Raw genomic sequence first — 21,828 nt, 5'->3', positions numbered from 1 at the left:
CAATAGAGTCTTAGGGAGAGAAAGTCACCTAGCACAGCCCCTTTTCGTCATTTTCCAGGAACACGTGAAAGTGTCTTTAAGAGCAAGAAAGCAAAGCTGGTCAGTATTTCACACTGCACACTCTCAACAAGCTTCCTGGGACCAGCACCATTTCGGGAGTTTTCACATCAAAGAGAAGACTTCATGTTTGAAGAAAGTGAGAAGGAAACAGAAGGGAGCTAGTTATTTTTGGAAAAAATGTCTAGTTCACATCTGCATTTTATACCAGATTTAAAAGGCTTTCTGTCATTGATTTTTTTCTCATTAATAGACAGTGACACTGCCTCTATGTCTCCTATGCCTCCCAAGTAGTACTTTACAGGTGACCACAGGCAGCTTATTACGCTGTAGTACTAAATGTATAATGTGGAAACCTGTTCTATTAAGCAATAAAGTACAAACAAGCGCCAAGTATTGTAAAACATTTGTGCCTATTTAGTAGCATTGTATTGTTTCTGGATATATGTCTGCCCTAATTATTATAGAGCTATGTTGAACCCTTGATAAAACAGGCAAGTATGCTACACATTACCTCTTAGAGCAAGGAACACAATGACACTTTTCTGGGAACAGCAGCCTGAAACTGAATTTCAGGAGACCTGGACAGATGCCTTCATGCTACTTTTCTGTGGCATCTATCAAATCAACTAATTTTCCATGGTGTCACAAGCAGATATTTAATTCAGGAAGTAAAACACCAAGAATAAGCCATGTGAAAAAGTGCTGCAGATTACTGATTTCAGAGTTCTGTGTTGCTTGCTTAGTCCTCGCTTGTGTTTAGCAGGACTGCTCATCATTTTACTCATCTAGAAAACAAAAAGCTCACTTAAGTAAAACGTGTTATTAGTAATACTTAAAAGTTACAATACTAACTCTGGAAATAACGTACTATAATTATGTAAGCGGCTGTAATGCAAATATTCCCAAGTCTTTGAAAGCCCACAGTATACTACTGGTCATACCGGCTATGGAACAAATTGTGTACTACTACAATAGTAGTAACACTAAACATCACAAAAAAAATTGATCCGAAAAATTGATCATCTTATTCTGCATATGTGCACTGAATTTTTGTCATTTTATTTTGACCCAATAACAAAAGCAATAAATATTATGATTAGCTTAAATCTGAATTTGCCCCCCGACTGCTGTTTTATAACCCTTGACACTGTCAAAAATAACAAAACTCACTCCTTAGCACTATACCAAGCTAAACACAGTTAACAACAGAGCCAGCACATTTTAAAAAATGAAATAAAGGATTATGCACCCATTCAAAAAGGCTTTTTCTGGCAATGATTGGAATCACGGACTAAGTGGCACTATTTTTATATGCACCCTCCTTAACGCTAACCCAAGCTCTGGTTATATAATGGATTAACACTGGACCCCACTGCCACCTACACGAGGGGGAAATGGACATACGGATATTTGAAATACTATGGAAAAGCAGAGTAAATGACGTACAGCAGAAACCAGAATGGATCACATGTGCAAGACTTCAATGAATCTGTAGTAAAAGTCCCCAGAATGACCAATAGAAGTTTAGGTTGAAAAACATAGCTTGCATGCCAGTGTCATGTTGAAAATCCAAAATGGATTGTGCACAGTGAAATGTAACGTTTGTTAACATTCCAACATGCCTCACACTCCCATGTGCTATCAAAATGGAGGGAGCAGATTAATTTTCAATCTGTCAGTGGGAAATGACAAAAGTAGATTTAAAATCTACAAAGGTGCTTGGATTGGAAAAAAAGAAATGGATAATACTGCCTCTTCCTGTACCTGACCTGTCTGTACATCCTGATGCTGGACACCACTTCTGTACCTCAGTAAAAACAAATAAGGGAGAGTGAAGGACCAATGTCTTTCATTAATGCTTTGAATATGCCCAGCTCATTCTTTTAAAGAAACCAAGTACAATCACGAGTAGATTTGCCTTCAGTAGAGATATAAATACTTCAGGGCTGCCTGCCAGCTCTTTTTCTGCGTCCACTGTGCAGAGGGAAACCTTCCTGTCCACTGATTACAGAACCTTCAGTGAAACATGAGACACCATCGTTTGTCCCTCCAGGGAACATCCAGAAAATACCTAGTAACTATTAAAAAAAGCTGAAGCCTTCTCAGGGGTGGGCAAACCACATGTTTTTATATAAGGTTTTCTTTCGCGGGGATCAATGTTCTTTTGTGTTCTGAGGCAGGCAGTAACTATGCAGACTATTTTAGATCTTATTCTTCCTAAAAAAAAAGCATTAAGAACAATTTAGCACAGTAATCAACAGCATAACCAATGGTATAACACTGAAAAAACATTCATTAAAACTCTGGTGTACTTATGTCTTCTAAATACACACACGAGAAAATATTATGATGAAATACACACTAAAAAGTTGTTCCTTTCATTAACACTTTCTTGAACATGTCATTTCAATTAACTGCATGGACGTACTCAAACCACAGATTGGTTGTTTAAAAAAGCATTACACAGGTGGTCAGAAAATACAATGGGACACAGTGTGACTGGACACTAACAGTGTGACTGGTTCACTAACACCTACTGTGTGCCAAAATGGTTTGAAGCTTAAGGATTGAGAGGAAGTATCCAGTGAGGATTCCTCAATATTGTACAAAAAGTCTTTAGGTCGCAGGAAAAAACCAACATGAATCACACATATCCTCTTGCTATTGCCAGTGCACCGAGTCTCTGCAGGAGGAAGATTTTTACACTCACTGTAAAGAGGTTTGGGATGACAGTAAGTCGTTTATTATTAAAGAAAGAAACAACATGGCCACCATGAAGAAAGCAAATTATAAAATGTACTTATCAAAGAAAGAAAAATAAAAGCACAGAAACCTCATGAACTGCAATCATTAGTGAAGGCAGGTTTTAAAAACCTGAACCCATCACAGGCTCCAAAAACCAGTGGAATTTATCCTTGTAGGACAAGGATCTAAAACAGAGGTCAGATCACAGATTGAGCATTGCGACAGTTAAATTTCTAATGAGCTCCTAAAATCTGACCAGAAATAAAGTAAACATTTTTATATACATACATAAACAGGACAGGCTGTCATCAGGACAGATCGTGTAGGCTGCAGGTTAGTATACAATGTTTGAAATGAGAAACATCTAAAGTTACTTTCATTGAATGGGTAAAGGCCTTAATTTAAAAAAATCAACAAGAAAGTGTTTTTATACATACTGAAAATAATGCTTTACTCAAGTGCTACTAAGCTGATTTTACTCAACTGCTACATTAGGCAGAAAAGTGCACAAATTTATTTGTACACTAAAGTTTTCATCATTTCAAGATATTTGACTTTAAAACTCATCAAAATTATCCTAAAAGAACCTGAAAACAAGGTCCCGTTCTAAATGAGAAACTAAGCATCTTGACTGATGAAGCTTGTTTAATTCTGCAGACATACGAGGAAGCCTATCAAAAATGACTGACAGAAAAATAATACAGGAATCCCAATAGTCGAATCTATAAAATGAAATCCATGTTCTATAAATACTGTAATTCTAAACCTGTGATTTGGCGTGACAAAGAATCCTGAATTCAATTCTGTCTAAAGTGCTGTGTTCAGGCTGTAAATGAAATATGGCTCATCTTCACTCTCCTGACAAAGTTATACATTCAATCAGACGATAAAACACAAATGCATAACAAGTCATAAAATGTCGGCATCACAATTTGATTCACGCACCAATGTGTTATCGGATCTCTTTTCCATGTCACTTTTGACCTTCTATAGCACCAATGCACAGTCCTTAAGACAGCCTCCAGGGACGTGCCTCTGCAAAATCAGGAGTTATTGCTGTTTTGCACAAACGTAAGACTCAAATCACAGGTAAATACAGAGTAAACCTGAATTAATCCCAAGTGGGATGGGATGTCCATTCCTTTTATGAAAAAAAGATAAAAATCCTGCAGATTCAGTATGTTTTGGTTTAATTCTATGAGACTCCAAAGGAACTAAAAATAAGCTCAGACATCATGGAAGGCTATGAGTGATCACAACATACTACTGAGATGGGCGTGGCAAAGAAAGCACTGCCAGAATATAAATAGAGATCTTGGATCTTTTTCTTAGTGCACAAGGAACAGAGGCATGCCTCCTACTGTTCTCAGGCAACTGAAAGGCTTGCTAAACAGTGCAAAACACACTGTTTCTCTCCATGCTTGCTGGCTTAGAACTAGTTTATTGGGAAGAGGATTCAAATTACTTTCCAAAGCAGAAAGCACATCTGAGATGGCCCTATAGCAGGTGTAAAAAAAAACTGCTATACCTGCCTTTAGGCACTCATCACATTTCTTACTACTTCACAAATCCTTGCATTATGTGATCAGAAATATTATTTGCTCCAATTATGGAGTGCTACAGTTGACACTCTTGTCCTACATATACAGACTAAATACGTAACAACATCCAAATACACAACAAATCACTGAACAGTGGCATTCCATGTAAAGTCAAATACACTGAGAACTTCTCAACACAATGCTTAGCATTCAACTTCCTGATCAAGTTTCAACCTCTGAGCTTCTGTAAGAACATTTTAAATGTTGAATTTATTATAAGTGTATCCCTGCGCCACCACACAATAACATTTTAAGGTATCTTTCCCTGAAAACAACATCTGCTGCATGGTATGCTCGATTGGTTTAAAGAAGAGCACGGGCCAGTGACCCTGGAACAATACAAGAAGCTTCCATTCATCTCTCCTGACTGGCTGCTGTCAATGTCAGGCTCATATGTGAGCACCTGGCCACCAGTGTGCGCTGTGGCACCAAAGAATACACACACCCAGATAGATCAAGCTTGTGTAGCCCTCTCGACTACCCTGTGTTAATCTTGGCATCTCCGCTGGATCTGCCCTTGGATTAGGCCTTCCATCCTAAATCAGCAAGTTTCTACACACCAGGTAATGTTTACTACCTTATTCATGCAATAGAATTAAAAAGGTGTTGCCTCTATCCTCACTATTAAAGCAATACTAAACACATGACAATTATCTTAGAAATGCCTACGAGCTTTGGTACAAAAGGCACCATTTTAAATGGTTAACTCCAAGACATTCAACTGAAAAACACATGTATATGTGTACTCAAACCAATACAGTGAGGACCACAACAAGAAAAGGGGGAAAAGGTCAAGTGCGGTGTAAAGCTAGAGAAAAACACTTCTAACGGACAGCCTTGAGAGCATGATAATCCACGACTACCGTTATTCTACTGCCAATACTGAACTTGAACAAGCAATTCTCAATTGATCATCGTACGTTTTTCTTGTACCTTCTAGTATTTGAGTGCTTTTGCACCCTCCAGTGGTCAACCCATTCCTAGTCATGCCTGCAACAGAATGAATTTTGTAAAAAAGCATTTGCATAAAGCCAACAAGAAGGCATCGCAGTGGGCTGAGCCAGTTAGAGGAATAAATCAAAGTACAGCAGGGGACGTTTCATGGGAGATCCGGTAGAATGAAACTGTGAAGTCCGTCTGAATTCATGTTCAACACATAGTTAACCTCGTCAGGTACTTTCCTTTCAATAAGGAAATACCGTACACATTTCACTAAACTTTTAGCCAAGTATAGTTTTTGAAATACATCACATTGGTTTTAAAAACACTCCTGTGAAAACACATAACATTGTTCTTTGCAGTAACAACATGTTGACATGTTATAAGTGAACAGTAACTGAACTGTAGAACTGTTGAACTCCAAGAAAAACATTGAAAACACTCGGTACAAGCATCTAGGTTGACCTCACTGATGTGGACAGATTTTTCTGTAACAAAGGTTAAAATAAATCAATTTAAAACACAGCCTGCACCAAAAACTAAGTACACTTAGAATTTGAAGCACACTTCAAAATATGACAGATGAACTTTCAACAAAAATGCCATTTCTGGTTTGACCTTGGGAGAAAAAAGGTTGAAATTTACCACTACAGAACACGTCCACGTTGTTTTACTTTGCACATAAAAAGTGACTAATCACAGAATTGCATGGACATTGACCTCAGAAGTAACCAATGATGTGCAATTCCAATAAGTTTGCTTCTGGAGTTCCAGTAAAATCCCCAACATTCCTGTGGTTATATGTGGGGTAGGGCATTAAAAGGAAATAAACATTCCTCTTGAGGTGTGTAAATGGTTTTAAAACAATAAGGTTGATGGTTCACAAGTATTTCAACAACAACTTGCAGAATGTGCAACTGAAACATTTTTTAAATAAATCTTTCCTTTTTTTCTTAAGACTGGGTTTAGATTTACAAACTAACCTAGGGAAAACAATTCCGATTTACATTTGAATACTCCACATAGTTGTACACGCCACCATTTATGTTAAGTACATTCACAAATATACAGCACTAACATGAACAAAGCAAGATAAAACCACTCATTCGCATAAATTTCACTTACTGCATTTGCACTAATGCAGTTACTTATTTGAACTCCTCAAAACTGTAAGTAAATGAAGGTGGTTAATACGGAACTGTGTATATATATTTCTCTATCTTTACAACCACGTTCTTAAGAACTTAGATCACATAATCAATATTTTGTTAAAATCAATATTTTTCATGCGGGCCAATGTCCAATACATAAACAGCACAGATCATAATGCATCTTTAGAATACTAAAAAACCATTACAGTATTTCGTCAATTTAACAGACTAATTGGGGGGAGGGATGTCCAATATTGCTGGATGTCCGTTCAATCAAAAAGTCAGTAAAACAGCGCCTAAATGAAACCAAAAGTCTGTTAAATAACAAATGATATATTCTGAAGCACAACGCACCCATATTCCAGTGAAAAACGACAAGTTCCGCTATATACACTACATATCCTGCATTCGAAAATAACCCGCTTTGAAATCGGTTTTCATGTCATTTGCCAGCTTGTTTGCTGCAGATTTCAACTCGACCCCTTGTACACTACACTGCACATATCATTTCAACACGGCATCTCCCAGTGCCATCTTCATGGTTTTTTGGCTTATTTGGACCATCCACATCACACATGAAAACACATTTTTTAACTTCTCTTTTGCTTTGCAAATACCTGCTTGTTTCTTCACACTAACGCGTGCGACGGATACTCTCCGTTCTCATTTTTCAACCAATTCTAACTTTTCTTTTACACTCAGGTTTGTCCTTTTTCTTTTGTCCATGGTGTATTAATTAAAAATTATTTGTGACACAGCAAACACAAATTGAATTGGTGATGGAACGAACGATGTACTAGATACGTGTTGCGTTCGCAGCACGACTGATGAAGTCCATACATACCGACGTATCAACCAGACTATTACGCGGTACCAACATATGAACCGTAGAATTTTGTCTGTTAAATCGAGGATTTACTGTATTTTAAATCTGAACAAGTAATGCAGCAGGTCCAGGATATACCAAAGAACATCTGAAGCTAGGTAACAGCCCACAGCTGCTATGAGCATTTTAACAGTAGAATGAAACAAAATGCAAGAAAAAAAACTCACTGATTCTTCTGTACCTCAGATTAATGTTATAATTTATTAAAAAGAGAAAAATAATAACATCAGCCAGTCTAAGGATCTAGGAGACAAATGTTAATAAAAAGGACATATGGAGGAGCACAGGAAGCTCGTCACTTGATTCTCCAGCATCAGTTCTTCCAGGTCATTTCTGAGTGCCTCAGACTCTGGAAATGTGTGCGATGAGCTGCCCTCTGCAGGCCCCAGGCCAGCCACTGAGCGCTTCTGCTGGATGACTGTGCCTCGGCCTTCTGAGGGGTCTTGTGTACCCCACACTTCACATGTTCTTCACCGCTCTGTGCTCTCACTCCTAGTCCACCTCCACTGAACCCCACAATTTCTGTCTGTGGGCTCGAAAGAGCTCACGCCATCTTCTTTTTCCCCCCCTCACATGTAAGCTGGCTGCCTGACCTCCCTCTCTTATAGCTCCTGTGTTTATTTTCATCTACTGCTCCTAGTGCATTTTGTACGCACATCTTAATAAGCTGATTCAGTGTAGTGGTTCAACCTTCTTGCGTGCTTGTTTTTTTTAAATAATCAGCTATGGTCTCAGCAGTCATCTCCGCCTTCCTTGAGCTGACTCGTGGCCTGAAACAGAGCCCATCCACCCCATCCCAGGAAAACGGTAAGGAAATTTACCACTGCGCAATCGTGCCATGTAGATGTGTTTCAAAGTGCAAGTGCAAAGGACTGAGAATGTCCATTTCTCTCCTTTCCATACCGCAGGGACAATTAGGCAGCGACATGTGACCGAATGAGCAGCACGCCCAGCTAAAAAGTGGCAATGAGGACCCATGATAGAGGTCGCATCCTTAACAGAACAAAGCCATACATCCATCAAAGCACGCTGGTGGTATCACTAATGGTTATGCAACATTTGCCTTATTCTCCTAAATGGGCTCAGGAGTAACACAATTCATTCTATTCTGCTGTTTCGGGGCTTTTTTAAGCTCTTAACAGAACTGACAGCATATGTTTCTGTACTATGTACCCCTAATACGTTTCATCTCCAGTCAAAGAGAAGGCCACTACTGGCAGGTAAGGTATGCATATACTTATCACCCACCCTGATAATGCTGTAGGTTCTAGCTGTAACGTGCACAAAGCTTTCTCATGTTTCATAAACCCAAATCAAGCCGATCTGCACGACCTCAGCCTGGCTAGCTTTCCATCACGGGGAACCTGTGGTCAGTCACTAGGTTGAAAAATACCCAAGTACACAAAAAGGCATCTATGACAGACAGGAACTGATATCAGTGTGAAAAACAGCATGGAGCAGAGCTGTCACGTGCTGCTGAAGTGTACCGTGAAAGAGGCATGGTTAATGATCCCAGTATTCTTTACTTTCCTGAATTACAGCACGCCATTCCCCACAGTTTAACAACATTGAAAAGGGAAACATCACAGCTGAAGGGGTCCTGAAACATTCTCGACGGCACATAGTATAATGATACACATACAGTATGATTGCACCACCGTCTTTAAGATAAGCAAGCAAAAAGACACTTTAATGTGGTTAGCCTTTATTAAATTGTTTTAACTAAATTAGCACATTCAAGGTAATATTTAACAAAGTTTGTCAATTTAAACATTAAAAATGAAAAAAAAGTTAATTACTAAACCATCAGTAAAATATGAGGAAAATCAATGGTGTAACCCTTCTATTTAATTAAAAAAGTTTCTGAAAGAAACTAAACACCCATGATTACATCCCACAGCTGTAGTTACTTTTAGGCTGCCGACTGAACTGCACACAGAACTCTGCTGAGTTCTCCTGTGCAGTGAGTGCTTCCATCTCGTGTCCACCCTGGACTCAAACTCCTGAGTGCAGAGACTGAGAGCTGGCGGGGACTCTTACCCTGTGCAACAAGGCCTACTCTAGTCCGCTGGCACAAGGCAGCCTCTTAGAAGACATAGCCGTTTGATTGACCAGTGTGTTTACATTAAATACCATCTAGCTTACGCCAAGTCAAAAAGTCTCTGAGACTAGACAAGTACAATAAGAAGTGAAATTTAGTCAACAGACCAAATTAATCTGTGTCTGGCTGGTGGATGGATGACTATTCCGAACCCTTTAATAATATATACAAATATCGTTTTAAAACATTGTCAATTCAAACTCTGAATACCTTAGCATAATAAAGAGAACCATGACAAACAAACTAAGTATGAACCAAATAACACCAGTCTTATAAGTCCTGATAAGCAAAGTCATTCATTTAATTCAATTCCGTAACTATCTTATTTGAAAATCTGAAACATTACTTATAATGCTGGCAAAACAAGGTATCTATAACTTCTGGCTGACTCATAGCAGTCCCTTTTCAAAATAATTTGTAACCAATATTTGAACAGACCGTAGCTTAGCCCACCACAATGCAAGCAGTGATTCATATCAGTTTTTCAATTTTACTGAACTTCACTTTGATATTACGTGCACTATAGGCACAGGAACACCTTAAAGAGTTTAAATTAAATATTTACCACTAATGATTAGAGGTGCGCCGCAAGGTATTTGATAACACCGGGATTATATTTCTTATTTCTCCTGAAAAACATATGGTTATTCCTTAGAGTTGTCTTGCTAAGGCAATTCTACTTTCTAAAAGTATCCATATATTTTTACAGAGAATTAGAAAACCATCATCAAATACTGCTTTACAAATCCATGGGGTTAGCTGTTGTAATATTAAGGGTTATTTACCATTGACGTTGTTAACAATGGTACACGTCACATACTTAATTTCAATGACCCAGTGAACATGTGCTGTTTTTAGTTTTTCTGATTCTACTGTAACTCTAGTCGGGAAGGAAGTCTAGTCTTGATCGTGTTTTTAATTCCATTACTACCATTAGACATGCTTTGATTTTTTTCTTTTTTGCAAGTAAGATTGTCTTAAGCTGTTCAAGTCAATCTAGAATGTCTTGTCTCGGCAATGTTTTAAGCAAGTATTGAGGATTCTTTGAAGTTTTAGATAAAATAGCCAAGGGCAATTGAACATGCTAAACATGTTTATTAAGGTTGTGAATGTCAACTTTACTCATTGTAAAGAAAAAATATTAACTTACAAGGACCTGTCAAATTTTGAATTTTACATTATCTTGCTAAGCAAAATGTACCTCCAATACCACTGTGAAAAAAGAGCTAATAATTTAATGATTGACAAAAATCTGCATCTTGCTCAATTGTTCTGTTACACTGTTCAGTGTTATTTCTAGTTCTTTGGTTCCAATAAAACAAAACAACAATTCATATAACTTTATTTTGTATACAACTCAATATGCTTTAGTAATCGTGAAATCAAACTATGAGAGTTTCCATATATAAATATGCAAAATAGTTCGCGGGGTACATTTTCTAGAGGCAATCCAACCCTTCTAATGACTGTTAGCAACATTACCTAAATGTCATTCATAAATCCAGATTATTATAGTAATATGCCTATTTCACACTAATTATTCATCTACTAGAGCCTTACTGAAAATGGACAGCAATGACAACACTGCACAAAAACACTAAGAGCTATGCTCTTTTGTGTGTGCATGTGTGTAGGCTTCCTCTCAGCAGCTTAAACATTTTGCGAGGCAGCCTGACCAACAGGAGGCATGGAAACAATCCCTGAAACTAGTACTCCCTAGGTTTGTCTGGTCTGAATGAGGCTTCCCTCCAGTGGCAACTGCTTTGTCCCTGCTACTTGTTAACCCAGTTCCACACTGCTCTCCAGTCGCAGACTTTTTTCAGGCTGCTAATCAAACCCTACAAATACAAAGAAGAATTTTCTGCCTGCCCCTTGAAAAGCTTTCATCAAAATCAGAAACACATCAATTTAAGCATTTAGATGGTTAAAAACGAGGATTATTTTGCACAAACACTTAAAACTACGAACATAAATCAAGACACCCCAAGGGAAGTCACATTTCCCTGAGCTCAAGAAGCACTATGCTAAAGGCCGGGCACACACCAGGACAGTTTAGAGGGACAGTGAACCTAGCCAGCTTGTCTTTGACCCCCCAGAAAAACCTCACACAGACAATTCATTCTGATACTAAAGGCACAAAAGTTGAAATCAGGAATGATTTATGACTAAATATTTAGACAACATGGCTCTAGGAATTCGTGGCTGGTAGTTGCATAAAGCATGAATTTTAAAACAGACCTGGGTATAAGACTGAACTCTTCAAGGCCTAAAACATTACACAAAAAACTACACAGCAAACATATCAGTTAATGTGCTTAGTTCAAATACTGTATTCACCCTGAAATAAAGAGATATTTTACTCTGCCACCTCTCAGAACACCTCTAAGTCTGTTATGAACAAATGGCACAGGGTAAGTTCACAAAGTCTCACGAAAAAACAACCTGTAATTGGAATCATGTATAAGATGATAACTGCAGCAATTGCAGAATACCTGTTCTGTTTCACTGTAAAATTACCAATGTATCTGTGATCTGGTAAAATATCTAATTATAAAACTAAAAGACATTCCCCAAGTGATTATGGAAAATCATCTGCCTACCTGAAACATCTCATCTGGTCTATCTGGTGAAGACTCTTAACTAAAAAAAATCCACAGTATACCAGTTTGGTCTCCACAGTGTTTTACCTGGCAGAGACAGAACACCAGTTACAAAAGTTTCAAAGAAATTTCAAAGTCAACAACAACCAAGACATTAACAATACCTCTGCAGCCCAACAGCAGAGCACTACACAGTTTTTAGTTTTATCAGACCCTCTAGGATTCATGGAAGAATCAATGAAGAATTCACATGATCAAATAAATTAGTCAAACTCAGAAAACCTCTGCATTACATAAATTAGTGACTAAGTATCTTTCACGACAAATGCTTCAACTCTACATTTCAAACATACTGTTTTCTGCCTCTGTATTCTGAGAAATTTCTTCTGAAAAGTGTAAATTTTTCATATCCTTTTACCTACTAATACTGTCACAGCATTTAAAATATATTTCTAAAAAGAACATTACGATACTGATCTAAACAATATTCTAAATAATTCTGTTTGGCATATCTGCACAATTCAGTAACAGACTGTTAAAATATGCTGCCAGTTAACTTTTTTTTTTTACCAGTTTTAACCTGTTTGTAGAAATGCAAAAAAACAAGAGCTTGACAGAATTATTAATCGATCACAGCAGATTTCAGGTTAAATGCAATTGTAAAAATGATGCAGAATCCTAGGACTCCTGACGTATCTATTAGATTCATAGTTTCTCTTGGTTTAGACAAACTACACAGTATTACTGGACAACATCTAAAGTATTTTATTACAGATCCTCTATAAACCCACCACTAAGACAATTCAACAGTTACCTAAAGGCATTTTCAGCCATCAATGCACATGGCCATCTCAATACTTTCATCCTTAAGTCTTTTTGGGGTCATAAAATCAGGCTGTCAAAATACAGAAAAATAAACTATGAGCAAACGCATGCAGTCTGAAAGGGACATTCTACTTCAGAAGGACAAAGCACTTAAAAAATGACAAGTGAGAAAAGGACAATCTGAAAACACGGTGCCGCACAATAAAACGCTGGGCTCTGCATCACTTCTACAGAAGATCGACCCTCAAATCCTCAAAATGACACGTATTACTTCCCCTCACCCCAGCAAAAAAATGGGTTTATCACCGAGTTTAAATATGTGGCCTTGTTTGGTGTCTGACCTGTACACCAAATCTTAAATTAGGGATTTTCTTGATCCTGCAGCTATTTCAAATAGGTTGTCAACAGCTTTGAAAATACTAGAATTTAAGGCCAAAGACTGCTCAATACACTTTTCAATGGAATAAATAACAAACCTCAGCATGGAACACATATGGTATTATCTATAGCCTCAAACAGCAAAACAAGGTTTAAAAACCTATAAAACGTACACTTTATCAAACTTCCTATCTTTCACCCAGCCAGCTATGTTCTGTGCTGCAGCCAGCTGTCTGACTCCATCTGCTGGACAGTACTTCTGAAGGTGCACATTGTCGCCATCGTTTTGAGCATTTTCAGCAGCAGCTTAAAGCATTCCATTATGAAACACTGAATTAAGACAGGACAGTTGATTGACAGAGTGATTACAAAAAAACAAAGATTTTTGAAGAATCATCAAGAAAAAATTTAGGTTATCAACTGAATGTAGGCTCCTAACAATAAAAAAGAACCTGAGATTAAACTCATTCCATGTGACAGGCTAATTACACAGGTTCCTTATCAGCAACAGGTTCTACCAGCCAGAAAATCAAGGGTAGATCACTACAATGCCAATTAACAGATGAAAATTAAAGAGTGACCTTGATACAAGAGAAATAACATACTATATTTTTAATTCCAAATTGATATTGAATGCTCTAAAATTAAAGAACCAAGTTCAGGAGCACAGTGTCTAAAGCTATGTTTTGAAAAAGGAGATTTGATTTAAGACTATTAAATAGCGAATACTCCTTAGTATGGCTCAAACATGAGGCGACGACACACTCACATGACAGTGACAAACTCAGGTCAGTGAGCAGAAGCACAATAGCTTCATTAAGGTGCAGCAGATGATACACTTGTTTCATACTCAATGGGGCTGAGATCACACATACTTGCAAACTGAACTATCCATGCCAGCTCTTCACCTCCAAAAAGTCATCAGGCAGCCTGGCTGGGTGTTACAGCTCCTCAACTATCTCAATCATGTGAACAATGGGTAAAGAAAGGTACTAGTGCAGAGAACAAAACACCATGTTCCTGTGCTTGTGGACAAACCAAATGTTTTTCTTATATATATCCACAGTGTACAGCAAGAAAAACCAACCACAATTCAACAAGTGGAAATCCCAATACCCATTCCTCTCATCACCACCCAGGACAGGACACCTCACGTTCAAATGTACTTAAAGAGTCTGCTAAACTGAAATGTCAGTATAAAAGAAAATGGATCAAAGAAAAAAAAACTAAAAGGATGTCAGGGATTCCCATTTCAGACTCCAAGGAGCAAACAGCCCAGTCTCCACTTCCATGCATTCATGGTTAAAAGTCTGAGGGAGTCTGAAACAAGCTACCCCACCATTTTGGTGAAACTATTCCCTGGCTGTATTTAAGAAAAGGCTGGAACATCAGATAAAACTACTGCCAAATGAGCTTGACAGGCCCAATGGCCTCTTCTCTTTTAAAACCTTTCTTCTATTAAGTTCTTCAGGAAAGCTGCATAAAATAAATATCCAAAATGGATAGGGCCTTTTGACTGCAACACAAATGTTGACCATCTTCTTTGCACCACAAATGCAAAGGGACACAAAATAACGTCAACTCCTGATTGATTGTGTTAAAAGTGTTAACGGCTCATATGAGGTATCAACACATCTCAACATTTATATGCCTCTTTCAGTTTTCTATAAGATCCAAACCTGGTGCTTTGGCTAAACACAGGTGTCTTTCTTTTTTCATATTTAGTGGCATCCCCGGACCTGTGACCTCTTAAGTTAAGTGACAGGTTACACTTAACTAATTTTATGGCCAGTACACTCCAACAGAAGATATTAGCATCAATAAAATAAGGTACATCACAGTAAATCCTTGAATCCTGTCAACCTACATTATGGGTATTACCTTCTGTGTCCTGTCAAAACACAGCTCTTTTTATTTACTTCTTGTTGACTTATGTACACAGCCTGAAAACCAAAAGAAATTTAAATGTTCACAGAACACTGAAGGCAGAAACATCCAGGAAATTTAAATATGCTCACATGCACGCTTTGCAGATGAGTGCTCAAATGTACTTCAAAGCATTTGTCTGCATGACTCAGTCTTCCCAGCGATAAAGAGAATGGCATAACCCACTTAAGGATTTCACTTAAATCTTCCATTTAGAATCGAGTATTAAATAGAAAAAAGGCAATTACTACTTGACTGCTGAATTGAGCAGTCTATAAATAAGCGACCATCTGAATCCCTAAACAAATATATACTTATGTATGGTAGTAGAATTTTTTACTTTGGTTTTATTTCCTACAGGATTGACCATAGAGCTCAGCAATTTCTGACAATGGATACTGTGAAGTGTTTCTGCTAATGTGTTTGACCTCCACAGACATACCGTGCTAGATATCTTATTTCCTTCATATATCAAATCCCCAGCTCCATAAAGACAGCAGTCTTATTTATAAACATATTTACACAACTTCCATCAAACAACTAAAAAAAATGACAATGCTCAGTTTATGAGATAGAGCATGCACAATAAATGTAACTGCTGTCACAGATTTTTCAGAATTGATATATACAGCATAAAGTCTAACAATGTGACAGATGCCTATTTATAGGCATAATGCACATTTTGACACAAAAATGACACTGAAAACCAGATGCTACCTCAGTATATATCATTAGCATAACTCTTGACCCCACTTATTAAATGCTTCAAGTCTACTCAAACTCTTAACACGTACAAAAAAAAAACAAAGCAGGATTTTCTTTTAATTTAAGCACCGATATTTCATTTTCCAAATATTTTTAAAAAGTAAATCTTGCTAAGGATTAATTTAAGACTTGCACTAGGAAGGAGAGAAATTCACTGAACAATTTTGCAACAGTCCTAAACTTCCCATTAACCCCTGGCCATTTTACAAAATGGGCAACTCAATAAAGAAGGGATACACACCATCGTCCTATCAGGTAAGAGAAACACGCAAAGCATGGGACACTTCCAGCTGGAGACAATCTAGTACAACTGTTGTAATACCCAGTGTAACACAAAAAAAGACTTTGTGGATTCCAGAGCTAAATAAACCTTACGCTTTCTTTGATATCATGAATATCCTACATTTTTCTTTATCCTTTATCAAGCCATGCAATAGAGATTTTGCAACATTACAGAGCTTTTTAAACAGCTGCTTATGTCTCACTTTTTCTGTACGCTGCATTAAATTTGACGATTTTGGGGTTCTGGGGCAATGCCATGATTTGGGCTGCATGCATGTTAATGTTCAAGACGCGCTACATTATGGGGAAATCAGGACGAACCACAACCTCAGTGTAATAAAAAAAAACGTACAGTGTAATGTCACATGAGCATCATTACAGTATTAGCTCCTTGCAGCTTTATAACAAGTGGGGATATCACCGTGCACTTGGATATCCCACAAAAAGTTTATATTCCATGTTTTCCTCATCCACTAGTAGGGCGATGTATATTGGTAAAAAAGATGTGTATAATTATTTTAGAAGTTAGTTTTAATAATATTAATACAGCGCTTCCCTGGCCCTTCCATTCAAAGCGCTTTACAGGTTATGGGGACTCCCCTCCACCACCACTGATGTGCAGTCCCACCAGGATAAGTTACATAAGACGCAAAGGTATTCTGGCACAGAGGTGCTGGGAAAGATGGCTTTCTGTGTAAAACTTGTGTACGTGCTGTACACCTGAGTAGAGATGTAACCCAAGGAATGGGGTGTTAAGAAATAATTGGGGCATATTAAAACATTTTGCACAGGTAAAAACTACTTTTTTTAAAACAGAAGGTCATTAACAATGAGACCAGTTCTCTGACCAAAAGTAAAGAATGAATGAGTGAATTAGTAGAAACTGTAGTCTGGACAAGTAAAAATCATTGTTTTGCCATTTCAGATTTCAGAAAATAACTGGACAAAAGTAAACACCATGACTCCTAATTTCAGCTCTCACTTATGACTGTGGACTCTTTCCTGAGAACAGACTAAAAGCTTGAACTGAATAAAAGCCCTCCAAACTGGATCAATGACCAATGAGACATCTGAGCTTTCTTTGAAGTATTCACTAAACTAGCACTGCTAAAAAGTACAAACCAAGCAAGTGGCAAACCAAATAAAAACCAGAAGATACAAATTCTGGCTGCAATGATCACTGGAATTGTAGAAGTCTGGCAACCTCAAGTCAGAGCTGGTGTTAAAGAAGGGTCTAGTTTGGTTACAGTGCAGGGCTGGATGTTTACAACCTAAGAAAAAAAAAGGTTGTGTTAGCTTTTAGGAATGCCAAATGCTAGAATGCAGATATCCAGCAAAACAATTATTTTGAGAATTATCTATTATTTTTAAGCTAAACAGCTTGAAAGGGTTGGCACACCATGCATATCTTCTACACGGAGTGAGCAAGCCAGAAAAGGACAAACAGAATGTGAGCATGTATGGTTAAGAGTATGGAGCTGTCAATCTAGGGATGTGCATTATACAATTTTACCATTACAAGTAAGACCTAATTTAGAATACTGTGTAGAATTCTGTACCACGTTATAAAAAAGATCATGCTGCTCTGAAATCAGCCCTGAAAAGAGTAACTATATATATATAAAGATGTTCAAGTAGGTTCTGCGGCAGCATGTGTAGGCTGCAAAGGAAAAGGTATGGGTTTATTCCCTGCTGAACGGAGAGGGCTGCTCCACAGATGTGTCCATTTTCTTTTCCTTTCAGCAGGGAATACACCTTTACCAGTTCCTTTGCAACCATTTATATATCCTTAGGCTCAAAATCAATTCCTACACTGACAGGATAAAAACTCTTCCTGGTCTACAGAAAGGAATAGTATAAGAGTACTGAATTTGGGTATTCAAAATACCTGTTAGAATCAAAAGTGAAAATGAAAGGACTAGAGGAAATGACAGAAAAGTGCATTTGAAATTGGGACGAAGACACTTTTTTTTTACTCAGTGGGTTGTTGGAGCGTTGAACAAGCTTTCCAGTCATGCATCTGACAGCATTTATTTCAAGGAACTATTAAGTGTGTTAAATAACATTTGCTAATCTTGGCCAGTGCCTGAAAATGTTAACACCCTCCTTCCTTGCTCCAAATAGGGTGGGGGGGGGGGGGGGGGAATACCACTTAATTCAATTCAGTTTCTGCTGTCAACAATCGCTAATCGTACTTTTCAGAATAACACCATAAAATGTTTTGAAATGTAAAGTATTCTTGTCTTAAAAGAGAATCACCTGCTTACAATTCTGTTAACTTTCAGTTTCTGTCTAGGCACAGGTGGAGCTGAATTTGCCTTAGTAAACACTTTTTCAAAAATAGGCCTGATCTTCAGGTTACTATACAGTCCTCTCACCTACACTGGACTCATTCCAAGAGCTCTGGGAGCGGGGGCGGGCTGTCCCCCAGCTTGTTTTTACATGTGACCAGAACCACAAGCCCTGCTCTATTTACAAATCAAATCAGAGAGACTGCAAGACCCCTGGAGGACAACAGGATCATTTAAACAATTGCACAAACATAAGGGAACAAACTGAGTGCACACAGACGAGGAAGAGTATATCACAGAAGGTTGCAGGGTGGAGTTACACACACCTTAGTCTTTGATGTCACATCGAATACAGGAGCTTCAGATACAACTCGCATAATAGCCCAGAGAACACATTTTCACATTTACTTAAAAGTGCATCTGTGGTCTGGGCTGTTTGAAAATCTTCGACACTTTCTTAAAAGCTTTTATTAGAAAAAAATGTTTTGCCAAACAATGTTCCCAAAACCTTTCCAGAGAAAAGGTGATAAAATAAACTTAAAATTCTTCCTCTGTGGTTTCCTAAATCATGTACTCTACATTACTGATATTGCAAACCTTGTCCCATCTCAGCTGAAACATTTCTTAACTTCTAAAATGAGATTTCAATTTTTTTTTGAAGTTGGATGATGCCCTTAAAGAGGCCGACTTATAGCACAGAACATGTATGTTAAGTATAATTGCAAGGAACACTCAAAGGGACAGTAAAGTGTCACAATCATATTAAGGACTATATGGCATAGTCCTTTTTATAAAATGTTTTTTGATTTTCAAAGTGACAACCATTACTCTCCCTGGACAGATGAAAACCAAACTCACCAGAAATGAAGCACAAAAGCCTGTTTCTGAAAACCTGATATAAGGGCAGCAAAAAAAAGTCAATCAAGAAAAAATAAATTATTTTTCATAGAATCTAAAATGTAAAAAAGCTCATCCATATACTCCTAGTGAAAACAAATATTTGACTATAAAAGCAAGATCTAAACTTTTACGGAAATAGCATTTATTAGATTATCTTCTGTATATATTTGACTTTAAACAGTTTTCAAGACAGAAAATGGGGAACCATCAGTTAGCTGAGATCTTTGATCTTCACTGATCTGATGTTGCCCAGGAGGATGGACCGGTCCTCCAACTCCAATATATATGGAAAGACATTTTTCTGCAGAAGATGCCATGAACGAGACTGCAAGACAAGCATGTCCTCTGAGTGATCTTGAAATGGCTAGAGGAGAAATCTGCCTGCGTGCTACTGGATATTTATTTGCAGATGATAGAGAATTTCGTTTCTGGTGAATGCATTCTTAAAAATTAAGTTCAATATCAGGACAAAGTGTACTTTATTTTAATATAAAAACATTCAAATCCACCGATATAAAAACTTTCAATCAGAAATGCCTTTTATATTTTAAATCATATGTACTCACTAATGCTTAAAGAATTTGATTGTACTGCTTCGACAAAAACGATTTAAAGCAAAAAAGGAGTAGAAATGAAAGTTTTACTCCTACCCGTTTTTAATACTGGTTTACGAAAACATTTGTGCATTTCTTGTCTATCAGCAGGCCTGTCTTTAACTGGTTTTGCTCTTATCTGACTGGCAGGAAGCATTTTGTCTCCTTTGATCCTCATAAATCCCCCACAGCCCCAGTCAACCATGGTGTGCCTCAGGGTTCAGTCTTGGGCCCTTTACTTTTCATTATTTTCATGCTACCTCTCGGGCAAAATATACACAAACATGGTCTTTAGTTTCACTGTTAGGCACATGATACAAAGCTGTATGTTAAAACTTCATCCCCCTCGGGTCTCCCACTCCATCACTTATCTCTTATCTCTCACAGTAATGGTGGTTGGCTTCCCCATTCACATGTCAGCCTTAGTCAGGAATCCAGGAGTAACACTTGATCCTCTCCTGGCTTTTGAACCAGATGTGAAAACTTTGATTAAGACATCTTTCTTTCACATTACAAATATAGCCCGCATTAAGCAATTTACTCAATGTCCAATGCTGATTGCCTGATTCATGCATTAATTACATCAAGGCTTGATTTCTCCAGCTTACTGTATGGGCTCCCTAACTCTCCTCTCAACAAGTTGTAATATGTTCAAAACCGCTTGACTACTTACTCACACCAGACCCTGGCAGCATATTACTCCTACATGTAAGTCTCTACATTGGTTGCCTATAAAGTCACATACTCAATACAAGATCTTGTGGCTGACTTTTAAGGCTCTCAACAATCTGGCCCCGTAACAAATCTCTGAACTCCTCCATGTTTACACTCCCCTCGCAGGCTCCGTCCAGATAAGGCCAGTCCTCTACGCGCTGTCCCATCTCATGTGCCATCTCTGTCGCTGCTCCACTGTTGTGGAACGACCTTCCTCAGACTTCACGAGAGACAACTCTTCAAATCTGAACTGAAAAGTTACCTTTTTACCAAGGTCTACACCTGATTGCCAACAGCCAATTAGTAAAAGCCTGTATGCTTTTGTGTTTTTTTCCCCCATTTACTCTTATCGCTCTTATTGTACTTTCCTGGTCTTTCTTTTTATTCAAGATGTACAGGTTTGGAAAGGCGCTTTATAAATAAAAGTTATTATTCCCATTAAATAGTCCTCTTGATCCAACGCGAGACAAAGCCTCTCCAGCCCTACCGAAGTGAGGCTGACATATGGGAAGACACTTCCTCACAGCTCCTTTTAAGCTCCCAGCTGTGCAAAAACTTTACTTACAACCAAAATCCAAATGAAACTTCATACCAATTGGATGCTGCCTGAAACCGTTCCACACCTTCAATGTTTCGGTTAAATTTGCGGTCCAATTGCAGATCACCTCAACACAGAGAAATGAATCCAACACTTCCGGTTGACAAAAGAGGATTCGCTCCATCCACCATTTTCACAAAACAGAAAAACCATGTGATCTACCTTTCCAGAAACTTTATTATTACATCTCGTTTTCCATTTACTTAATATTCAACATGCAAGAATTATTTCATTTTAATTTTTCTATTTTTATAAAATATGGCATTGCTGTGTTGAGTTGGAATAAAAAAGATCTCTGCCATCCTCAGCCTTTTTAAAAAGCCAAATTAAATTTTTTCATAGGCAACTATAGAGACATTCAAACTGTTCGCTTACTGAATTATAGTATTTTACAAATTCAGACTTATTCTGTTTTGCTTAACCTCCTTATTTTGCATAAATCACTTCTCTTGAAGCCTAAGTGATTTGTCCCC

General features: G+C 37.8%; 1 protein-coding gene across 6 annotated transcripts in view; it reads right to left on the bottom strand.

Moving 5' to 3' along the window:
• The window catches only part of nipbla (NIPBL cohesin loading factor a), an 85,729-nt gene that overhangs the window by 51,992 nt on the left and 11,909 nt on the right, over positions 1-21,828 (bottom strand). The window contains exon 2 of one of the 6 annotated variants that reach the window (XM_088628705.1): positions 12,084-12,170. The exons of the other annotated variants lie outside the window; for them this stretch is intronic. The gene's annotated coding sequence lies outside the window, so the exon portion shown is untranslated. The remainder of the gene's footprint in view (positions 1-12,083; positions 12,171-21,828) is intronic. 6 annotated transcript variants of the gene reach the window in all.

Source organism: Lepisosteus platostomus, chromosome 4 (genome assembly GCF_059453375.1).
Source record: "Lepisosteus platostomus isolate fLepPlt1 chromosome 4, fLepPlt1.hap1, whole genome shotgun sequence".
Classification (NCBI taxonomy): domain Eukaryota; kingdom Metazoa; phylum Chordata; class Actinopteri; order Semionotiformes; family Lepisosteidae; genus Lepisosteus; species Lepisosteus platostomus.
This window is presented reverse-complemented; position numbering and strand designations above follow the sequence as displayed.